Genomic DNA, 22,550 nt, shown 5'->3' with positions numbered 1-22,550 from the left:
TATATATATATATATATATATATATATATATATATATATACTATTATTAATACCATCTTACATGTAATTAAGGAAAAAGATATACAGGCACTGAGGCATAGAGATCCACTGGAAAAGTTGAAATGGTTATGGGAGAAAATATGGGAGAGAGCAGATTGGAGGTGGGGATATCCTGTGGGACTGCTATTTTGGGGGGGACAGGTGGGGGAAAAACGGGGAGAAAATTTGTAACTCAAAATCTGGCAGAAACAAATTATGTAAATCAGCAGTTAATAAAGCATTTAAATTTAAAAAAAAGAGATTCTTTAATGATATTTTAAGGAATGAACTATCTGCCTGTGCAGTATTTGGTCATTTATCAATTTTCATTCATCAAAAAATATTTATTGAATACCTACTATGTATTCATATATTCATATTCATACATATGTATTCATACCTACACTGCTCCTATTTAGATTTCAAGGCCAAAAGCAATCAAAGTGTGGGACAACCTGTGATAAGTGAGGTTAGAATCATTAACCTATAAAAGTGACAGAACCAGAGTCAGAACTCATGTGTTTTTCTTGCATCGTTCTCATTTCTCTTCCCAATTTTTCCTCCACTTCTCTTACTTGCTTCTTAAGGTCCTCTTTGGCCTGTAACCAGCTCGTATTTTTCTTTGAAGCTTTTGCTGCAGGAGTTCTGACTTCACTGTCTTCCTCCTGTTCCATGCTTTGCTCCTTTTTGTCACCAAAATAGGAGTGTAAATTTTGGGTACTCTGTTTATTTTGCTTCCTTTGCCTTCTCATGTCGCCACTCAGTCACTTGACCCCTGGGCTTTTTGCCATAGTAGGACTCTGCCACCAGACAGGGGAGCTTTGTCCCAAACACTGGGGTTTTCTCAGCTGCCAAAGGTATTAGTTGGGTGCCCTCTCTGAAGCCTCCACATGCTCTTGCAAGCTGGTCACACACCCCAGGACCTCCACCCTAGACTGCAGTCCAGATCCAAGCAGGTTAAAGTAACAGTGATTACCCCTCAGACTGGTCACTTGGTCCCCCTACATTCTGTAGGCCAGGAGCTAAAGCTGCCACATGGGGGTGGCTGCAGGGCCGTGGCTCCTCAGGGGCTTCTTGCCCTGGGGGAAGAGGCCAACTGTACTCCCCCCTACTGGATCCCAAAGTTCACACTGCACTGACCTCTCACTTTGTCCTTTGCATCTATGTATTGATAATTCTGGAAACGGCCATAGCTGCTGGTGATCTGGAGTCCCTCCAGCTGGTGGTTGATCAGGCCCACCCTGGGGCTAAGCCTTGGACTCCATGAGCTTCCACAGCGCTGTGCTGGTCAATTCCTGCTGGCCTGCTGGGCTGTCTTCAGCGGGAGGGTAGCTTCTCTGTGTCATTTTGTGGGTTCTGTAGCTCCAAAGTTTGTTCAGATTCCCCTTTTACATGAATTGGGGGAGGTGGAAGCTGGAGCCCTGTGGAAGTTCTGTTTCTACTCTGCCATCTTGACTCTGCCTCCCTCCTACCATTGTCTGAACTCATGTGTTTTTAATGTAAGTCCAGTGTCCCAACAAACTATTCATTACAGGGAAATTCAAGTTACCACTTTGTACTTGACGTTTCCTCATCTCTCAGATGAATGAGTTAAACTAAAGGATCTTCATGATCTCTCTCTGTAAACTCTAAGAACTGTTGCTATCATTTATATGAAGCCTAGCAATTTGATTTTAGTAACCCATATACCATATATCTTTTCTACTATGCAGTTCCATAACATTGCAGTGAAACTTTGAGTCAACTGTTTTTTTTTTTTTTTATTTCTTTGAGGCTCATTTTGATTCCATTGTTTTTGTTTTTCTATTCCAGTTGGCTAAATCAATTGGGTTGTTTGGTTTTTTTTGATGTTGTAGAATCACAGGTGCCATTGAAATGGCATAAGTATTTTAAGTAGTAGATATATGTACATTCAGAATTATATGGAAACTGAAATATTTTCTCATTCATTTAAATTTTTATTTCAGTAAGGTTTTTCATCTTTACTTGTAATTGATCTTTATTTGATCCCTTCATTTTAGTATTATTTCTTTGATTCTACTCTCTTTTTCCTCTCTCCTTGGTGCAGTGAAAACAATTATGACTTAGAAATCAAAGGACCTAGACTGAAATCTTTCCTCTGCTATGTACTAAACCATGTGCTATCGGTCAAGTTAATTAAATTCTTTGAACCTCAATTTTCCATTCTTCAAAATGAAAAGTTTGAAAAGATGTCCTCTACAGTCCAGTGCATCTCTAAACATCTATTTTTATGATTCCTTTGTATAAAATTATAATTAATGTGCATATGGATGGTCCATATTTAGTGGAAAAGTTTTTTGTATTTAAAAAAAAATCAAAGACTTACTTTTGTGAAGAGAATAATCACTTCCTTCAGTTGATTTTATTTCAGTCTAGATTTTTTCATATTAGTTTTTTTAATAGTAGGCTTTGCCAAATCATATAATTACTGAGCATTATGCATATAGGGAGCATTTTAAATAAAAAAAAACACTTTAGTTTAAGTACAAAATAAAGTATTATTTGTTGTAGTATTTGGTATAGATCATTAGTATATTGTGGATTAGAAAGCATTCATATAAGGAATTACAAATCTCTATAACACAGAGCTTGACATTCATACATACACAGACATATACACACATATATACACATATACATACACACACGTGTGTGTGCTCATATGTATCTCTTTTTTTGCCCAACTGAAATTTCCCCTTATGCATCTTCCCTTTCTTCCTCCCAGAGAGCCAGTCCATATAGCAAAAAATTTTTTAAAGAACACAAAGAAGACAAGTTTGCGTGACTGAATTGCCTGTTGTGGTCTGCGAGCCAGGAATCAGAATGCACCAGGAATTAATTACTCTTTTCTGTTTTGTGTTTAGGGGACCAGAAAGTGATGTAAATAATCTGAGCCTTTAGTTACCTGAATCATTCAGTTCTGCAGTTTCAGTACCTTTTAAGGAAAATCTAGCTTGATTTGTGTAGGAGCAGAGAGTTAGAATACTGATTTTTTTTTTATTTAGAATACTGATTCTACCACATTAAGATTTTATCACTTATTTCTTCTCTTCCTTTTAGGATTGAAGACTTCATCCTTATATAGTGCCTTTTATTTGTTCAGTTATTTACCTTTATATATTTATTTCTCTTAGTTCCTGTGTTTGCATTTTAAAATTTTTACTGGGGTCTGGTCTTTTCAACAGATTTTTTTTTAATTTCTCTGTCATTGCAGGTCCAGTCTCATCTTCCCCTATTTTCTGAGGCTTATATTCAGTTTTCTTGGTAAATTATTATTCTTTGCTGTAAGCTTATCCCAAGTTCTCTTCTGTATCTTGATAGCTACTAAATTTTGTAAGATCACAACAGATGCTGCTCAGGATTCTGGCACTCTGGATAATTACTTCTTTTTATTTTCCCTTTTACCTGGAAGCTCAAGATTTTGACTGATATTCTTGGGTTCATTTTCCCCCCATCTCTAGCCCCCCAGAAAGTAACCAGTGGATTCTTTCTAATTTCACTTTGCCTTCTTGTTTAATAGGTCTTAGAAGTTTTCCTTCGTGATTTCTCAAAGTATGATAGCCAGGCTTTTTTTTTTTCATCATGCATTTCAGGCATCCCAATGATTCTTAATTTTTTTTTCTACTCATTGTTTTCCACTTCAGTTGTTTTTGATATGAGGTACTTTATATTCTTCTTATTCAGTCTTTTGACTGTTTCGATATTACTTATTTGTGGCATCATCTACTTCTCTTTGATTCATTCTAATTTTTGTAGTATCTTTTACTTGAGTAAGGTTTTGTACTTCTATTTAATTATTCTACTTCCAAGCATTTCCCCAATCTTTTCCAGTTCTTTTTTCTAGAACTCTCATTTCCTTTACAATATAAATTTTCGACTCTTGCTTCATTCCTTGTGATCAAGCTCTGGTTTTATTTGAGGCTTTGTAGATACGAAATTACTTCTCATCTTTTAGGTAACTATATGTTTGGTACATAATTGCACCATACTTTCATATTCATCCTCTGTGATTTGCCTTTTGTTTTCTATGTTCTTGAATGTCCTTTTTAAAATATAAATATATTGATGTTTCTCTGAGTAACCACATAAATTTGTTTTCTTCATTTTCAGAATTGTTTTGAATTCTGTTACCAAAATTTCATGCCTGAAAACTCATTATCCCTTCTGGATTTTACTTCCATCACTGAATTTAATTCTGTGAAATTCTTTTTACCCTCTTTCTAAAAACTTTTAAATCAGTGCTCTAAAATCAAGTGTCAGTCTCTGACTGAATTTCTCTTTGCTAAATATTCTCAGATAGAATGGTCTCTTTCCCCCAAAGTTCCTATCAGGTAAGTTTCCAAAGATTTCTCTTCATTAGTTCCTCTATCTTTTGAAGAATAATATTAGCATTAAGGCAAGGAACATGATTATTAACTGTACCAGAACACATGGCTCAGCAGGTTTCAATAAAACTGAAGTCCCCTATTATCACTATATTATGCCTTTTGCCATGCTTATAATGGTGTTTTCTGAATTTCCTATTTCCCTTTGCTTTTCAGGTACTCCATAGTATACTCCGTAGGAACACTGCTTTCTCTTTCTTTACCCAAATGCTCTCCATTGTGCTTCCCTGCTTTGTTTCTCAGATTTCCTCACATGTATATATCTCCTTAATATACCAAACTCCTCACTATTCCCTTTCCCTTTCTCTGCTTCCTCTCCCTTTTACCTCTTTTGTCCCTTTTAAACAGGATATGTACTTTCACAAACGTATTCCAGTTATAGGTTCCATAACCTGTCTGAAGGATGCATATGAAGTAAATTTCCTACATTGAATTAAGATCTCAGGTTGAGTTTACATGCTACCCATACTTAGTTCATTTACATATAAACAGTTGAGTTCACAGGTTTTATTTTGGGCTTTTTCCTTGAATCTTGTCTCCTATGATTTTCTGAATATCCAACAAGTTATTCTCCTATTTTGAAAATACTCTCTATGATAGCTAGCTTGGTTGATATGGAAGCATTTTTACACTCCCCTTTCTTTTATAATTTAAAACCCTTTGGAATAGATTTGAAGGACTCCAATCAGTCAGTCTTTCAATAAGGATTTATTAAGTTTTTCCTATGTGACTGGCATTGTGCTAGGCTTTGGAGATACAAATCAATAAAACAATCTTAATCCCAAGCAGTTTACATACCAGTGGAGGAGAGAAGTGTGTATGTGTGTATGTAATATGTGCATGCATATGCATACTGAATAAAGAGAATTAGTAAATAAATAATTGTTAAGTACATGGAGTTCAATAAGGTTAACACTAGAAGTTGAAGTGATTAGGAAAGACTTATACATAGAATGTGATATTTAAGACAGAATCTGTAAGGTACAATAAAGGAAGGAATGCACCCCAAACCTTAGGGGACACCACTGCAAAGGCACAGAGATGGGAAAAAGGAGCATCATGTGGAAGGAAGAGAGACAGGGATAGTTTGGCTTGATAGCAGAGTTCTGGTTTTGTTTTATGTCCAAAAAGCTGGATTGGGGCAAGGTGGTGAAGTATTTTAAAAGCTAAACAGAGCAGTACATATTTTATTCAGGAGACAATAAATGTGAAGATACTATAATTGGAATCTGCACTTAAGGAAAAGTACTTTAGCAGCAGTATAGAGGATGGAATGAAGTGGTGGTACACTTGAGTCCAAGAAATCATTTATAAAGCCATTGCAGTGGTAGTTTTGTGAGGAGAGGGAAGTGATTGGAAGCAAGAGATACTGGAATGGTAGAAAAAGCAAGATTTGCCATCTAAATTACATATGTGGATTTATGGGAAGTGAAGAGTAAAGGCACTGGAAGGATGATAGTGTCTTCAACAGAATAGAGAAATTTAGAAGAGGAGTGATTTTTCTTTTTTGCACAGGAGAGGAGGTAATGGATTTCATTTAAGATTTGTTGAGTTTAAGTTGGGACATCCAGTTTAACATGGTGGTGGTACACTTGAGTCCAAGAAATCATTTATAAAGCCATTGCAATAATCCAGGGGAGATTTTTGAAGACCTCCATTACAGTGGTAGTTTTGTGAGGAGAGGGAAGTGATTGGAAGCAAGAGATACTGGAATGGTAGAAATAGCAAGATTTGCCATCTAATTAGATATGTGGATTTATGGGGAGTGAAAAGTAAAGGCATTGGAAGGATGATAGTGTCTTCAACAGAAGAGAGAAATTTGGAAGAGGAGTGATTTTTCTTTTTTTCACAGGAGAGGAGATAATGGATTTCATTTAAGATTTGTTGAGTTTAAGTTGAGACATCCAGTTTAACATAATAGTTAGCTGGTGATACAGCATTGAAGCTTAGGAGAGAGACGAGAACTGGATATCAGTGTGGGAGTCAACTGCATACAGATCATAATTAAACCAATAAAATTTGATGAGGTTACTAGGAAAGAGAGTGTAAAGGGATAAGAGAGTAAGAGGAACTTATATTCTAGTGGGGTAATAAAACATGTGAATGAATAAGTTAAATACAAGATCATTTGAAGAAGTGAACATTTACTAGGGGGATCTGGAAGGGCTCCCCATTAGGAGGTGGTATGTGAGTTTTGTCTTGACAAAAGCTAAAGCTGTGTGTTTGAGGAACGGAGAACAACCTCTGAAAAGTCATAGAGGCATGAAATGGAATAGCAGATTTAGGGACCACTGAGTAGGCCAGTTTGCCTGGAACATGCTAGAGTATACGAAGGAAAAGTAATATGAAATAAGACAAAGCAAGGAGGCTGGAAGTAACTTAAAAAGTAGTCCTTCCTTCCAAGGTGGCTTGAAGTGATACTCGAGAAAAAGAATTTTAAAATAATACCAGATTAATTAATATTAATTAATTGATAATATTAATAATAATTAGTAATTCATTGGGCACCTATAATGCATAATTGCCACAGAAATGCACAAAAATTCCATCAGGAGACTATGGGCGATAGGAAAGAGTGCTGATATCTGCTCTTCAGCAAACAATTAGCCTCCTAGCATGAATGGGGACAGGCCAGAGAGACATGTAGCCTGCCATGGCTCTATCCAAAGGTACCAAAAGTAGAAAGCTTTGCTTCCCTGAGAAAACTCCAGGATAATTGGAAATCCACATCATGAACCTTGGAAGTCATATTAGCAGTGGCAGCACTAAGATACTATAGAGGGACCTGCAGATCCAACATTTTGCATGTCAAAGATCCAGGGAAGCCTTGGCCCCAGAAAGTAGGTATCAGTGCAGGTACCCCAGTGACGCAAGTGGAAACCAATCATGGCCTAGCATGCCATCCATAAGGACAGGACCCATAGCCTGGCACTGACAAAAGCCCCTATTCAGGAACTAATGCTTCAGCAGTTGTGTAAACACATGGAGATACAGATCACTATAAAGAATTGTAAGTTCTATAAGGAAATTGCATTTCCATTATAATACATACAATGATTCCTGAAAATCCATTGTAGAAGGAAAGAGTAATTCCCCAACAATAGCAAGCAGAGACTCAGGAAAAATAGAAATTTTCCACAAGGACTGCTTAGAAGAAATGAAGCAAAAGATTCTTTTCTAATGAAATTAATCTCTGGACAAAAGAACTAAGAAAATAAATAACTTAAAAGAGGTAATAGTAAACCTCACCCAAAAAGCAAGCTGAAAATTAGCATAGAACAAAGAGAAATCACAGATTCCAGGAGAGAGTAAGAAACATTAGAACAAAAAATAACAATAAGGAAAATAACAATAACATAGCTCTTTAAGGTTTGCACAATGCTTTACAAACATGATCTCATTTGATCCTCACAAAAACCTAGGGATTATTAGCACCACTTTACAGATGAGGAAGCCAAGGCAAATAGAGGTTATGTGACTTGTCTGGATAACAAAGCAAATAAATGTCTGATTCAAACTCAGGTCTTTCTGACTCCAAATCCAGCACTCTATCCATCCACCTTGCTACCTCAAAAACTAAAAGTTTCAAAAAAAAATGTAAGCTATCTCCTCTCAAAAATAAATCACCAGGAAAAGAGATAAAGGAGAGATAATTATAGCATCTTTGGACTTCCTGAAAACCATGTCTTTAAAAAAAAAGGCTTGGCCACAATATTTCAAAATGTTGATTAAAACTGTACAGATTTATTAAAAACTGAGGATAAGTGGAAAATCGAAAGAATCTAACAATTCTCCTCTGAAAGAAGCCCCAAAAGGAAAATAACAGGAATGTCAGTTAAAATCTAGAACTTCCACATCAAAATAAATTTTTGCAAATAGTCAGAAAGAAAGAGTTCAAGTACCAAGTATCCACAGTCTGGATCACACAAAATCTGACTACTTCTACTATAAATGAAGGATACCTTAGAATACACTATTTCAAAAGCAAAATATAAAAGGAAAAGAAGGAATATTCACAATCAAGGATAACTTACCTTGCAAGACTGAATATAATATTACAGGAAAATAAATGTATCTTTAATGGAATAGAGGACTTTGAAGCAATTGGATGGCATGACCATGGCTGAATAAGAAGTTTGAAATGGAAGTATGAGTCAAGAGAATCACAGAAAGGCAAATTTATTTGAACAAAAAATTGGATGGAGCTGTAAAATGTTTAAACGTAAGCATTTGCATTTAAGGAGAGAAGAAACAAGTTTATTTTTTTTATTTATTTATAAACAAAAATTATATTTTTGAATTAAACAAGAAAAAGAATTAGTCCAGTATTGAATATTTTAAGAGGGTAATGAAAATGGAGAGTTAAGGAAACAGACTAGTGTCAAAAAATGCAAAGAGAATAGCTTTTGTATAGTACTTACTAGGTGCCAGGCACAATGCCAAGTTCTTTATATTATCTCATTTATTTAATCCTTAAAACAATCTTGCAAAGTTAAATACTGTTATAATCCCCTTTTCAAAGTTTAAGGAACTGAAACAAATAGGGGTAATGTGACTTACCCAGAGTCACACAGCTGCTATGTGTCTAAGGCCAGACTTTAACTTGGGCTAACTGTAGGCCTAGTACCTAGAAGAGGGTCAAATTTGCTATTTCTCATGATCTGAGGGAGAAGGGGTTGAGAAGAAAATTATGTAAATATGGAGTAACTGTAGGAGGAATGGGTGTTAAATAACCTCATTCTTATGTGATAGAGACAAAAGAGACTTGAAAACACACATAATGCAATTAGGGTATAAATGCCAAGCTGGGTGAATCAAAGGCTAGTATTAAGGTTTCCAGGAGAAATATCAACAATCTCAGATATGCAGATGATACCACTCTCATGGCAAAAAGTGAAAAGGACTTAAGCTTCTTGATGAGAGTGAAAGAAGAAAGTAAAAATTGACTTGAAACTTAACAAAAAAAAAACAAAACTAAGATCTTGACAGCTGGTCCTATCACTTATTGGCAAACAGAGGGAGAAGAAATGGAAACAAGGTCATATTTTATATTTTTGGACTCAAAGATAACTTCAGATGGTAACTACAGCCATGAAATTAAAAGACACTTGCTCCTTGGTAAGAAAGCTATGTATGACAAATCTAGACAACATACTAAAAAAGCAAAGGCATCACTCTGTTGACAAAGGTCCGTGTAGTCAAAGCTATGGTTTTTCCAGTAGGCAACAATTGGTGGTGAGACTTGAACTACAAGGAAATCTGAGCACCCTAGAACCAACACTTTCAAAATGGGGTGCTAGAGAAGATTTTTGAGAGTCCCTTGAACAGCAAGGTAAAATCAGTCAGTACTTAAATTAATTCAAGTTATTTACTGGAAGGTCAAATGCTGAAGCTGAAACCTAAATATTTTGACCCCATAATCAGAAGATGGGTCTCAGTGGAAAAGCTCCTGATGTTGGGAAAGATTGAAGACAAAAGGAAAAGGGGATGGCCAGAGGATGAGATGGATAGATAGCATCATGGAAACAATGAACATGAACTTGGACAGACTTTTGAGAGACAGTGGAGGATAGAAGAGCTACACAGGACTGAATGACTTAACAGCAAAAAATAAATAAACCAAATTCAACAGGGAAAGAGATGGAGATGAGGGAAGAGAAGGTTAAGACAGAATAATTGCAAGGAAATTAAACTTCTGGACATGACATGGGTATGGGGTTTAAAAAGACCAAAAAAACCAACCACCAATCTGGTCATTGAAGTAGTGGCCATCATTTGGGAAATGACTGAACAAATTCCAATATATGAATGAAATGGAACATTGTTGCACTGGAAGAAATAACAAAAGAAACAATTTCAGTGAATCTTGAGAAATATGAACTTATGGAGAGTGAACAGAGCCAGTAGTACAATGACATGATACATAAAAAACAACTTTGAAAGTCCTAAGAACTCTGATCAAAGTAATGACCAACCATGCCTCCAGAGGACCTGTGATATAGCATGTTATACCTACCTCCCAAGAGAATGGTGATGGACTCCAGGTGTGAAGGAAAGCAGACATTTTTAAACATGATCAGGATGTGTATTTGTTCTACTTGACTCTGCTTAATTGTTACAAGGGTTTTTTTCCCACCTGTTTTGAATTGGGATTTAGGGGAGGGACAGAGTATTGATAGTGATGCCAGAAAAAGAAGAGGACCATTGAAACATTTTTTAAAGTGAACAGAACAAACAGTTCTCAAAAGAAATATTGCTATTAATCATATGAAAGAATGCTCCAGTCACTAATAAGAAAAATGCAAATAGAAATAACCTTGAAATCCACTTCATGTTTTACAATTAGTAGAGAAGACAGAGGATGGAGATAGTCAGTGTTTAAGCCATGGTAGGAAGGTAGACTACTAGTGTGTTGTTTGTGGAGCTGTGAATCACTACAATTATTTTGGAAAGCAATTTGGAATTAGGCAGATAAAATGACTAAAATGTTGATAACCCTTTCTCTAGATTTATTATATAAGGTAGCCCTTGATAAGAAGAAAGTCCCCAAAAATGTCATCAAAAGAAATCTATGTACCATGCTTTGCAAATTTTAAAACTATATAAAGACCAGCTATTGTGATTATTACACACCCAGCGCTTTGTTTTTCTTTTTTTTAAGCAATTGGGGTTAAGTAACTTGCTCCAGGTTACACAGCCAGTTATTTCTGGGTGTAGTGGTAAGTATCTGAACCCAGATTCGATCCCAGGTCATCCCGACTCTGAGGCCGGTGCTCTTACTCACTGCACCACCTGGCCTCCCCAACACCCAGCACTTTTTGTAATGGCAAAGATGCCACATTATGGTGCATGTATGGTATAGATATAGAACTTAACTTAAGAAATGACAATTGATATGAATACAGAGAAGAACAGAAAGATTTAGAGATCCGGAGTGAAGTTAGGAGAGCCAAGAAAAAGTATACATAAGTGATTACAAAAATGTAAGCAGAAAGAGGACAATCACCCACACAAAAATCAAAAGAGAATATTGTAAAATTATAGACAGGATTGACATGAAAACACAGTCATGAGAAGACACTCCCACCCTATCCCTTTGTAGAGGTGAGAGATCCACAATTTTTGTAAATTGTGCTTATTTTCCTACTTTTTAAAAGTATTGATCAGTTAAACTGATTATTTTTCCTCTTTTTCTTTTTCAGTATTAAAGATATTTGTTATAATAGATGAGTTTCTGAGAAGAAGAGGAAGGGATACTGGGGAAAATTATGGTGATGTAAGGAAAAAAATCAATAAAAAAGGTTTTTTTTTTAAATGCATACAAGAGAAGACATTAGCCTTCTGTAATAAAGAAATAGGTAGGAAAAAATAGAAATTATTATGTTGAATTAATTACAGTCTTTCAGATAAAGCATGGAGTATGAGTTTATATACAATCTTTTTTTGTTTTGTTTTTGTTTTGCTTTTTTGAAGGGGGGAAGGCAGGGCAATTGGGGTCAAGTGACTTGCCCAAGGTCACACGGCTAGTAAGTGTGTCAACTGTCTGAGGCCAGATTTGAACTCCGGTCCTTCAGACTCCAGGCCCATGCTCTATTCACTTCACTACTTAGCCATACCTTTTGTATTCTTTGTATATAGAAATGCTCATTTTGTTTTTGGTGTTTGATAAGACTAAAATGTTTTAATTTTTTTTAAAAGGGAAATTTTACTGGATCCAAATTAGGAAAAGCTTTAAAATGCCAGGCTGAGAATTATTTTGCTGTCACCCACAACTGTTACATTTCCATCTTCGTGAAATTTGAATTTCCTTTATCAGATCATTATTGTTTTCCTTCCACCTGTCCAGTCTACCTTCCAATGCCTAAAACTTCTTTTCATTCTCATTGTAATCTCTATTCTCTCTATCCTTCATTTTTTTTCCCCAGGCCATCACCTCAACACAGGCTACACTTTTTCCCACTTCCCCATTTTGGCCCCTTGGTTAATTAATTCAACTCTACATTCTCTTCTTCTATCAAATCCCTTACCCTTTATTTTATTTTATATTGATTTTGCCTTGCCAGGTCTTCTGACCTCAAATTCTTCCAACACCTCCTGCCTTCACATCACTCATACCTTTTTCTATGCTGGTAAATGAAGACAGAAAAAAAACAAATCATGAAATTGTGTTGATTGGGTCCACTACAAATTTGTTACATAATCTCAAGTGGAACTCCTTGGTCATCTTTTTACCTAATTGATTCACCATTCCACTCACCACAGTGTCTTCTTCAAATCTTTTCATCTCTTTTGATACCTTCTATGACTTTTCCTTGTTCCATGCTCTCAGCAGAGAATGTTGCTCATATTTCACTAAAAAATCTTGAGGTCATTCACTTTCATCTTGCATCTTGTAATGGTAATGAAATTTGAAGATCCTTTTGTATTGCCAAGCTGAGGTACTTAGCACCTAGTTTCAAATTAAGCCTGTTAAAGAAACAGAAGGTATGATCCCCTGTTGCTGACATAACAGGAAGGGGCTGAACAGAGAACCTCTGTTGCTGATGTGACAGGAAGGGGCCGAACAGGGAGAAGCTAATGCCATATATAAGGAAGAGCACAAGCTGGACAGTCAGAATTTCCTGGGGTAAGTATCGTGGAGGCTGGGCAGCTGCTGCTGGACTGAAGACTGAGCTGAGAATTGAGAAGAACTGAGAAGAGAAGTGAGAGTTGAGAACTGAGATAGAATTTCTTGGAGCAAGCCATGTGGAGGCTGGATAAAGCGATTTTGATTTTGAGAAAGGAGCTTATGGTGCTGAGGACTTCCAAGGGCTAGCCAGAGCTGTTGAGGATTTCCAAGGGCCAGCTGGAGCTGCTGAAGACCGAGGAGGCATGACTGTGGTGCCAGTACTTTGTACAAATGTCGTTGTGACTTTGTTAATTTGCATGAATGTTCTTGTGGCTTTGTTAAGCCTTGTCTTCCCAAGAACAGAGACTGTGAAGAATTTGAAATGGACCAGACACTGTGAGCTTCAGTATGGAGCAGGAATTGCACAGAGAGCTGGACAAGGAACTGGGAGCTGTCTGCCTTTGAACCCAGGTGATAGTTTTGTGGATTCAGGTAGAAGTTATCTGCCTTGAGTCAAGATGAAAATACCTCTCTGTGGATACTGAATAGTGACTGATGAAATTGTGATTTACTTGTGACCTAGGGGTAAATGGCTTTTGTACTTTCTGCTACCCCTTAAGAGGGGTAATGATTGATGAAATTGTAATTTAATTGCACCTCATGGGTGGAGGGCTTTGACTTTTGTACTTTGTGTCCTATAAGGAGGCAAGCCTCCTTAAGGATGATTGAATGATTGAATTATTAAATGATTATACTTTCTTTAAAACTATGTGACCACTTTGGTGAAAACTATGTGGCCATTTTAGTGATAAGATGTTGAGCTCTGACATGATGAATGCTGTACCTTGATTTTCTGTGAATGTTTTGCTCTAATTTGTTATTGAATAGAGAGTTCATTATACTGTGTAATCAGAATCTTAAAAGCTGTTCACAGCAGCATTCCTCTGGAAAGCTGCTCATACTTGGCTTTACACATCACTTCAGTTGTATTTTGCCACTATATCCTCCTTAATCCCTATCGTATATAGAGGTAGTCTTGGTCTTTGCCATGGAGAAGTGATCCCATTCCATCCCACCTTCTGCAGCAAATTGCCCCCTCTATCATCCTCACTTTCTAATCTTCAGCTTCTCTATGTCCTTTTCACAAACAATATAGAATACTAAGATGGGCATTTAGGGGGCAAAAGGAGTACAATGTGGAGCATGGATTTAGAACCCTAGACCTACATTTAAATCACAGCTCTGCCACTTTTTACCTTTTTGAACTCAAAAAAGTTCCTCTTTGCCTAATTATGTCATTGAAAGTATAGAAGAATATTGTAATTTTCCCTGTTCTCTTCCCAGCTGCTATTTTTAAAGAATCTTTGTTTTCCAAAGAGCTTGTTTTTACTATTATATTTAAACAGTGCTTTTGCACTGTCATGCAACCTACAAATCAGACTTTTTTGCCCAGGTTGTGAGAAAAGCAGTTTCACTCAAGAAAGACTTTATATAAATATCATATAAATATATGGAATTGTGCCTCTTCCCTTTCTCAATAGTTAATACATAAAGAATAGTGAATAAACATAAAAATTATTTATCCATAAAGAGGCACTAAATGATGCAAATAATAACAAAAAGAGTAATCAACAGAAGCCTACAGCACATTAAATTTTTATGTAGTTTCTAATTTTTGCAAAATATCTGGCTTATGTATATGTATGAAGATATATATATGTATACATATGTATGCTTATATACATATATTTGTGTGTATGACTTACATTTATAGAAATAATGAATTGAAGAGAGTTGCTTCAGGGGAAATATTATAATTTGTTTGAAAATTTTCTCTTGTCCCAATTTAAAGATACATAGATTTTAATTCTTACTTTGTTTATACTTTTATGTGCTGCTACCATTTCTAAGTCTGCTATGATTTGTATACCCTTTCCCAATATCCAGTATATAGTTCTCTATATATGGTGTTGACTTAAAATCTGGTCAGCTAATTCACTCAATTGGATTTTATTTGCTTGTCTTTAATTTTATTCCGCCCAGAAAAACATCATTACCTCATTCTTTCTAGCACCATTTCACAGTTCCAAAAAGCAGTAATATTGTTTAAAAAAAATTAACCCAGTAAATTTGAAGGATAGATTTGCATTTATATCAATGTTCTCCTTAAAAATCAGCAACCAAAAAATACCACTTTCTTATTTGAGCTCCAAATCAGTAGAGAAAATCAATGATTATAACCTCTCAGAATTGTAGGATTTCAAGACCAATAAATAAACATTGGTTTTAATTTTAAAATCCCCTTCTGTATTACTTTGCAATTAAAATGTTAAGTGATCCTGAGACACTTTAAATCCAAGTTGTTTGTTCTTTTTAGAAGTGTTAGTTCTAGTACACATAGTTTTCCAGAATAAATCTGTCATCCACATTAAAAATCTTTTGATTAGTGTGTCTACCTCTTTCATTTTATTCGAAAATTCAGGATGGTTAGCTGCCATGTTCTCATCTGTACTGGCTGCCCCTCTAATGACTTTAACATTATGCAAATGAACTATCTTTTTAAAGTGATTGTAAAAGTTCCTTCACTATCTACTGCATTTTCATGGTTTTTTTTTCACTGAGTCAAAAGCTTTGAGCTTTTTCCTGAATGACTGCTGTGCTAAGAGGAATGCTTTTATTGTGATACTCAATTATATAGCTAAAACTTCATTTCTATTATTGTAATTCTACTGTTTCTTTTAGTTACTTGCAAACCACTGAAAGCTTGATGAATAATAATCTTCCATACTTTAGGTTTAAACATTCTAGCATTTCATCCTGTTTTAGAGTTATTATGATCACTTATGTTCTGTTCACTTCTTTTTTGCACTAGCCTTGTTTCCATCTGAAGTATTTTTCATTTGTCCATTTTGTTAAAGGCTCTTCTTAGAAAAACTAACACAGCTAATAGTAAGAAGGCACACAGTTGCATATCACATCCACATGTAATGATAGAAAAGTTTAGACAGTGCAAAAGTAGGTTAAAACTGTCAGCTCTTGTGTATCACAATCACATTAATTGAATTTTGGCTTGCATTAAATGTGACCTAGGATTTGGAATTTGTACTAAATCAAATTTTTCATTATTCAAACTTGTGTTAATCTCAGCCTAGCTGCACCTTTCCTTCCCTTCCCCTTCTCCTTCTACTTCCCCTCTCCCCTCACAGAATATTTCATAATTGGCAAAGTGATGATGAGGGCTATGGTCAAAAACATGCTAGAGCTGCCTAGTTGAATTTATTCTGATTACCACCTCTTAGAAAAAGAGCCCAATGGTAGGCATATATAGTATTACTGTTCTAGGTAATTCATTATATATCAGTTGTATTTATAGTCCTCTTTAAGACAATTTCCCCTTTTCCAATACCTGTATCATTCTTATTTAGTGTAATCACAGCAAAGTTGTCAGTAAAATGAATGGTTCACCCACTTACTAGCAGTGTTATAGGAGGAATTCTTGATTGAGTAAGGATTAAATTGTTTCTGTGTACTCTTCAAACTCTTTAGAGTCTGTTCTTTTGTGAATTTATTCAGTGAAAAAGTTTACAATGCTGACTATATTGATACAGCATTTAGAGGGCCTCAGTTTGTTTTAAACCACATGTTTAAAGGGAAATAATTGCACTCAAAATGTTAGTGTTTGCTAACATAACTCATTACCTAAAAAAACTGGGGATGTAGAGAGGAATTATGTGGTGAAAATTTTTAACCTAGGATGCAAACCTTCACAACTTACTGCTTAGACTTTTGCAATATCTGGTCTCCTTGCTTTTATAATCTCTCCTTTCTCCAATCTGGGCAGTACTATAATCTGATTTTTTTTTTTTAAAGAAAATTCATCTGATACAAATGTCTAATTTGGGGCAATTGATTAGCTAAGACTTTATTAGATTATGCAAAATACAGGTTGTTTTTTATATTCTGTACATAGGTGCAGAATATAAAGTAAAAAAACCTACATAGATGTCATATAAGATAAGAACTGAGAAAAGGCCATTGTATTTAACTCTTTAAAGTCTTTAGCAGTAACCTTAAAAATCTTTAACTTTGGGAAGAATATTAGAATAGTGAGGATACCATATCTGAATAAGCTACCAGGTAGATTTCCAAGCTTAGACTTTTACTGCATCCTTCCTCTGTCACCAATAGTAAGTCACAATTTTGACTTATATTCTCCCTCATCCCACTGTAATTACAATCTCACTTGGCCTTGGTAGAGATCTACAAAATAAAGAAAATGTGTTCCATGATTTATTCTAAAGGACTGAGATTGTTCTCAGAATCACAGAATTTTGGCATTATAAGAGTCTTACGTGTCCTCAGTTTAATAATTTTTCGGTCATGTCTGACTCTTTTGTGCCCCATGTGGGGTTTTCTTGGCAAAGATACTGGTGTGGTTTGCCATTTCCTTTTCCAGCTCATTTTACAGATGAGGAAACTGAGACAAACAGACTTAAGTGTTGTGCCCAGGGTCACACAGCTAGTATGTGTCTGAGGCCATATTTCAACTCAGGAAGATAAGTCTTCCTGACTCCATGCCCAACTCTCTATCCACCTCATGTCCATTTAGCCCAAGTTATGTCCATAAAGGAATCTTTAGTAAAGCTTATCTGTCATGTGATCATCTAAATAGTCCCTGCTTAAAGACCTCCACTGAGAAAGAAAAGGAGAATCCATAGCTTCTTGAGACCAGTTCTCCTTTTGAGTAGCTCTAATTATTAGAAAATTTTTCATAACATCAAGTCTAAATTTGATTCTGCATTGTAGAATCACTGCTCCTGCTTCTGCTAATTTTTAACCTTCGTGGTGTACATTATTGTTATCATTCTGATTATTGTTTTTCCGGTTTCATTTACTTGATTCTCTGTTAGTTGATTCACATCTTCCTGTGTTTCTCTGAATTCTTCCTAGCAGCAAACTAATCATCAGTTATATTTTTATAAGCACAATTTGTTAAAGTATTCACCAGTCATTTCCCAATTTGTTTTATTTTTTTCTGCCACTAAAAAGTGTTTCTATTGATATTTTGGTGTGTATGGAATTTGTCCTTCTGTGTAGATGACTTTTTCTAGCAGTATGTCCAAACACTGTATTCAGGAGTAACACATCATGTATCTGTCATTGTTATAGAATAAGGTATTTGTCAACAATAAACTTTCCAGATCATAGAAATTTATTCCTTTAAAATGTGTTGACTTTTAAACCCTATTTTGATGGATAGAGTAAGAATTCCTTATTCTACAAAAAAAGTTGAGAAAACTGAAAAGACTGGCAGAAATTAGATGTACATGAGCCTGTTAATTTTTTTTTATGTTTTTATAACTAAAGATAATTTGTTTCCTTCAAAATCTTATGTGTTTTATTTTATGCATTTAAAAACATTCTGAGAAAGAATTGTTAGAATTATCCATGACCCAGAAGTTTAGAACCCCTGATTTAGACCAATATCCTATACTACATACCACAATATGCCAGAGATATATGCTTGATATTAATATATATATATATAATCATATAAATAAATTCGAGAAGGAAAGAAGATACTTTTCATAACTATAACTAGGGAGAACATTATTAACTAAACAAGCTGCAGATGTTATGAAAGATAAGATGGACAATTTCAATTGCATAAAATTCAAGTTTGGATAAGCCAAAAAAAAAGTGTAGTTAAAATTTAAAGGGAAACAATTAACTTTGGGAAAAATACTTGTAGCAAATGTCTACTGATAAAGGTCTATGATATAAGTTTATATAGGGAATTGATGCAAATATATGAGAACAAAAGCTGTTCCACAAAATGATCGAAGGCTATGAACTAGCGGTCTCCAAAAGAACTGCAAACTATCAATAAATATATTAAAATACTCCAATTCACTAGTAATAAGAGAAATTAAAATGAAAATTCTACCTCATACTTAATGGGATTGGTAAAAATAACAAAAGAGGAAAATAGAAATTGTTGAAAGTGCTAAAGAAGGACAGGTATATTGATATGCTGTTATAAAGCTGTGAATTAATCCTACCATTCTAGAGAACAATTTGGAGCTATAGTCTAAAAATCACTAAATTGTGCATACCCTTTGATCCAGTGATATAACTAGGCACATAATCCCAAATAGATCAGAAACAGAGGGGAAAAAAAACAAGTAGAAAACATTTATTGCAAAACTTTTTGTTGTAGCAAAGAACTAGAAACAAAGTGGGTCCATGAATTAGGGAATAGCTAGACAAATTATGGCATATGAATGTGATGGAATATTACTGTGCCATAAGAAATGATAGCTTCAGAGAAACCCATGAAGACTTGTATGAACTGATGGCAGAGTGAAGTAATAAGCAAAACCAGGAGAACAATTTATATAATTACTACACCATTTCAAAGAAACACACAACTCGGTATGTATGACAGAAGACTAATGAATCATGCTTCCCTTCCCTTAGACTAGAGCTTCAAAAAAGATTTGTGGAGCAGAATGATGACATGAACTTTCATACATAGTCATGGTTTTGATCTGTTTTGCTTGATTCTATTTACTAGGGGTTTGTTGTTGTTGTTTTTGCTTTTTGGAGGGTAATTGGGGCTAAGTGACTTGCCCAAAGTCACATGGTTAATAAGTGTGTCAAGTGTCTGAGGTCAAATTTGAATTCAGGTCTTCCTGACTTCCAGGGCTGGTGCTCTATTCACTCTGCCACCTAGCCGCCCCGATTCTATTTACTAGTTAAAATGAAGAACCTCTGTGGGGCAACAGGGGTATGTAGGGTAGGAAAGTTGATGAGTAATGATATAAAAAAACAAAAAGAAGAAAAGAATGAAAATAACACCAATGAAACATTTTAAAAATACACGGAAGCAAGCATAATGAAGTTACAAAAAGAGTTGTGGGCAAGCAGGGTAGTTTCATTTCAATTATGTTAAATTTAATATACATTCTAAAAGACAAATTACTTTAAAAAGTTCATAGTTTTATAGCCAATCCTATTTGGATTGAAATGTTAGTGTTTGTTGATATTGTTCATAATAAAAATGAAAAAAAAATTTTAAAGGATACAGATCTTGGAAAAAAGGAAAACTTAGTTCTCTTTTTTCTCTGTCACTAAATCAGCTATGTGCCCTTGAGAAACTTCTCTGGACCTTTATTTATAAAATAAAAGGGTTAGAGTCTGCAATAAGCTCCCTTTCAGCCCTAAAATTCTTTTCTTATTCTGCCATGTTGTAAAGTGGTGAATTCTTCAAGGCAGGAGATGATGATGATGATGATGGTAATAATAGTTAACATTTATATTGTACTTACTGTAATGCCAGGCACTGTACTAAATACTTTACAATTACTGTTTCTTTGATCTCACAATCCTGGGAAGTAGCTGTTATTATTAATCCACATTTGAGGTTAAGTGACTTGCCCAGGATCACACAACTAGTAAGTGTTGGATGCTCAATTTGAAATCAGGCCTCCCTGATTCCAGGGCTGGTACTCTTTCTGCTGTGCCACCTAGAACTACTTGGTCATATGCTAATGCTGCTAATAACATTTTTTATAATTTTCTTGTTTCCTTTCTTTACACGAACTGGTCATTTTTTTGCTATTTCATTGCACTTATCTTTTGACTCAAAGCCTCACCTGAATTTTTGTATGTATTCTGGTTTGGGTTAGGAAAGCAAAGAACGATGCTTGTTAGAATTATGTCCAAAGCAAGAATAAATAGTTTTGAACAATGGTTTGAGGGGATCACCTATTAATAAAATATAGCTTTTGTGACACAAATTTTGACTCTTCTGAGACCTTTTTGTTTTCTTTTACTTATTTCTGGGTTCTTAGTCTTTTTACATTTAGAATAAATGACCTCTGAATCAATGAGTTATTTACCATATTGCATTTTAAATATTTTTATGGTACTTGGATGTTGGAAGTTATTTATAGCCGCTTTCATTGATTCTTGATCATCATGTGAACCCTTAGCTTTTTAGATCCTTGTATAGTTCTTCTATTATGTGGCCCACTGAACCATACTTGTCTACCCTATTTAGTGTTTCATGATTATATTTATTCACCTTGAAGTACAGCACATTGATCAACCTTTGCTTTCAGTTGGAGGATCTGAGTTAGAGCATGATTAAGTGATTTGAATTCAGTTACTTAATTCTAGTTGTTACCATCTGATCTCCCATGAATCCCCCAATACATCCTAATGTTCTTTCCCCTACTTTAGAATATATTTCTTCCACCCTTTATGTCCTCAATTCCTACCTATCCCCCAATCTAAATTCTTTTTTTTCTTAAAGCTTTGTGTCTTTTTCTTATTCATTTAGATAATATTATGTATTATTACATGTACATTTTCTAAGTCATGGAGACCCCTTCTGTCATGTCACCAGCTTCCAGAATCAGGCTCACCAAGATTCCCTGTGGGTTGATACTAGGCAGACCATATGTTATATGCTGTTAGGACTGTCCTTTCATTGTCCAATCTCCCTATTATACTCTTTTCCCCTTTCCCATATTCTCCATACATACCACCACACTACACCACACCCCTCCCCCCCCAGTTTAAAAATTTGTTGTCCTAAACAAATTAGCCATAGTGCTTTTTGTATGCACTCAGCATCTCCCCAGTGCAGATCATTTTTCTGGGGTCCCAGGAAGGCATAAATGTTATCCTTTCAATTGCCTCCCTGGTGCTATGCAGAAAAGAATCTCAAAACAGTCAGTGTGGCACAGATCTTATGCAATTCTACATATACAACAGATTATAGTTGTCCCAAATACAATTATGCAGATTCCATAAAAGGCATTTAACAAAAACAAACAAACAAAAGGCATTTAACAAAATTAAATAGGTTCCTACTCAGTACTTAACAGGGGAGGTCTTTCTTGCTGTCTGAAATGGCCTTCCACACTCCCCAAAGTAGTTAAAGGCTGAACAAATGAATGAAGCATGAATGAATAAAGCTTTGAAGTGTTCACTATGTGCAAAGCACTGTAGTTAGCCCTGGAGATACAAATAGAAAAGTGAGTCTCTGCTCTCAAGGGGCTTACTTTCTAATGGGAGAGATTATGTGGAAGGTTTTAACTGCACATCAAATGGAAAGATCTCAGAGTCTTTAAAGTAAGGCAGCAAAGCAAATGATTGTGCCTCTCTATAATGAAGTCATTTCCTCTGATAAAATCATATTAATTTCTGGTGTTGAACCATTTGAAAGAGCCAAGGACTTCAGTGGCAAGAATTTTCTTTTCTGGGTCTTTAGTGGGCATCGCTGCAGTACCTGCAGGAGCCAGTGCCATGCTCCTAAGATGGTGGCTGTGGGCATTGCATTGTGAGCATTACCCTGCCCAAGGCTCTTGGATTCTGATTCCTGGCCTGTCTCCACCACAGTCTGAAGGGACATGGTTGTCACAGAAATGTTGATAGTTTGGCTTAACTAATGCTGCCTCTTACTCCTGTGTTGGGTGCCCTGCTGC

The 22,550-nt window shown here is 35.4% G+C and overlaps 1 protein-coding gene across 2 annotated transcripts in view; it reads left to right on the top strand.

Moving 5' to 3' along the window:
* The window catches only part of LRBA (LPS responsive beige-like anchor protein), a 737,508-nt gene that overhangs the window by 636,338 nt on the left and 78,620 nt on the right, over nucleotides 1–22,550 (top strand). The gene's annotated exons all lie outside the window — the stretch shown is intronic.

The sequence above is a fragment of the Petaurus breviceps genome, unplaced genomic scaffold (genome assembly GCF_028583685.1).
Source record: "Petaurus breviceps papuanus isolate PSGF00001 unplaced genomic scaffold, PetGlider_PUasm1.0 76, whole genome shotgun sequence".
Classification (NCBI taxonomy): Eukaryota; Metazoa; Chordata; class Mammalia; order Diprotodontia; family Petauridae; genus Petaurus; species Petaurus breviceps.
This window is presented reverse-complemented; position numbering and strand designations above follow the sequence as displayed.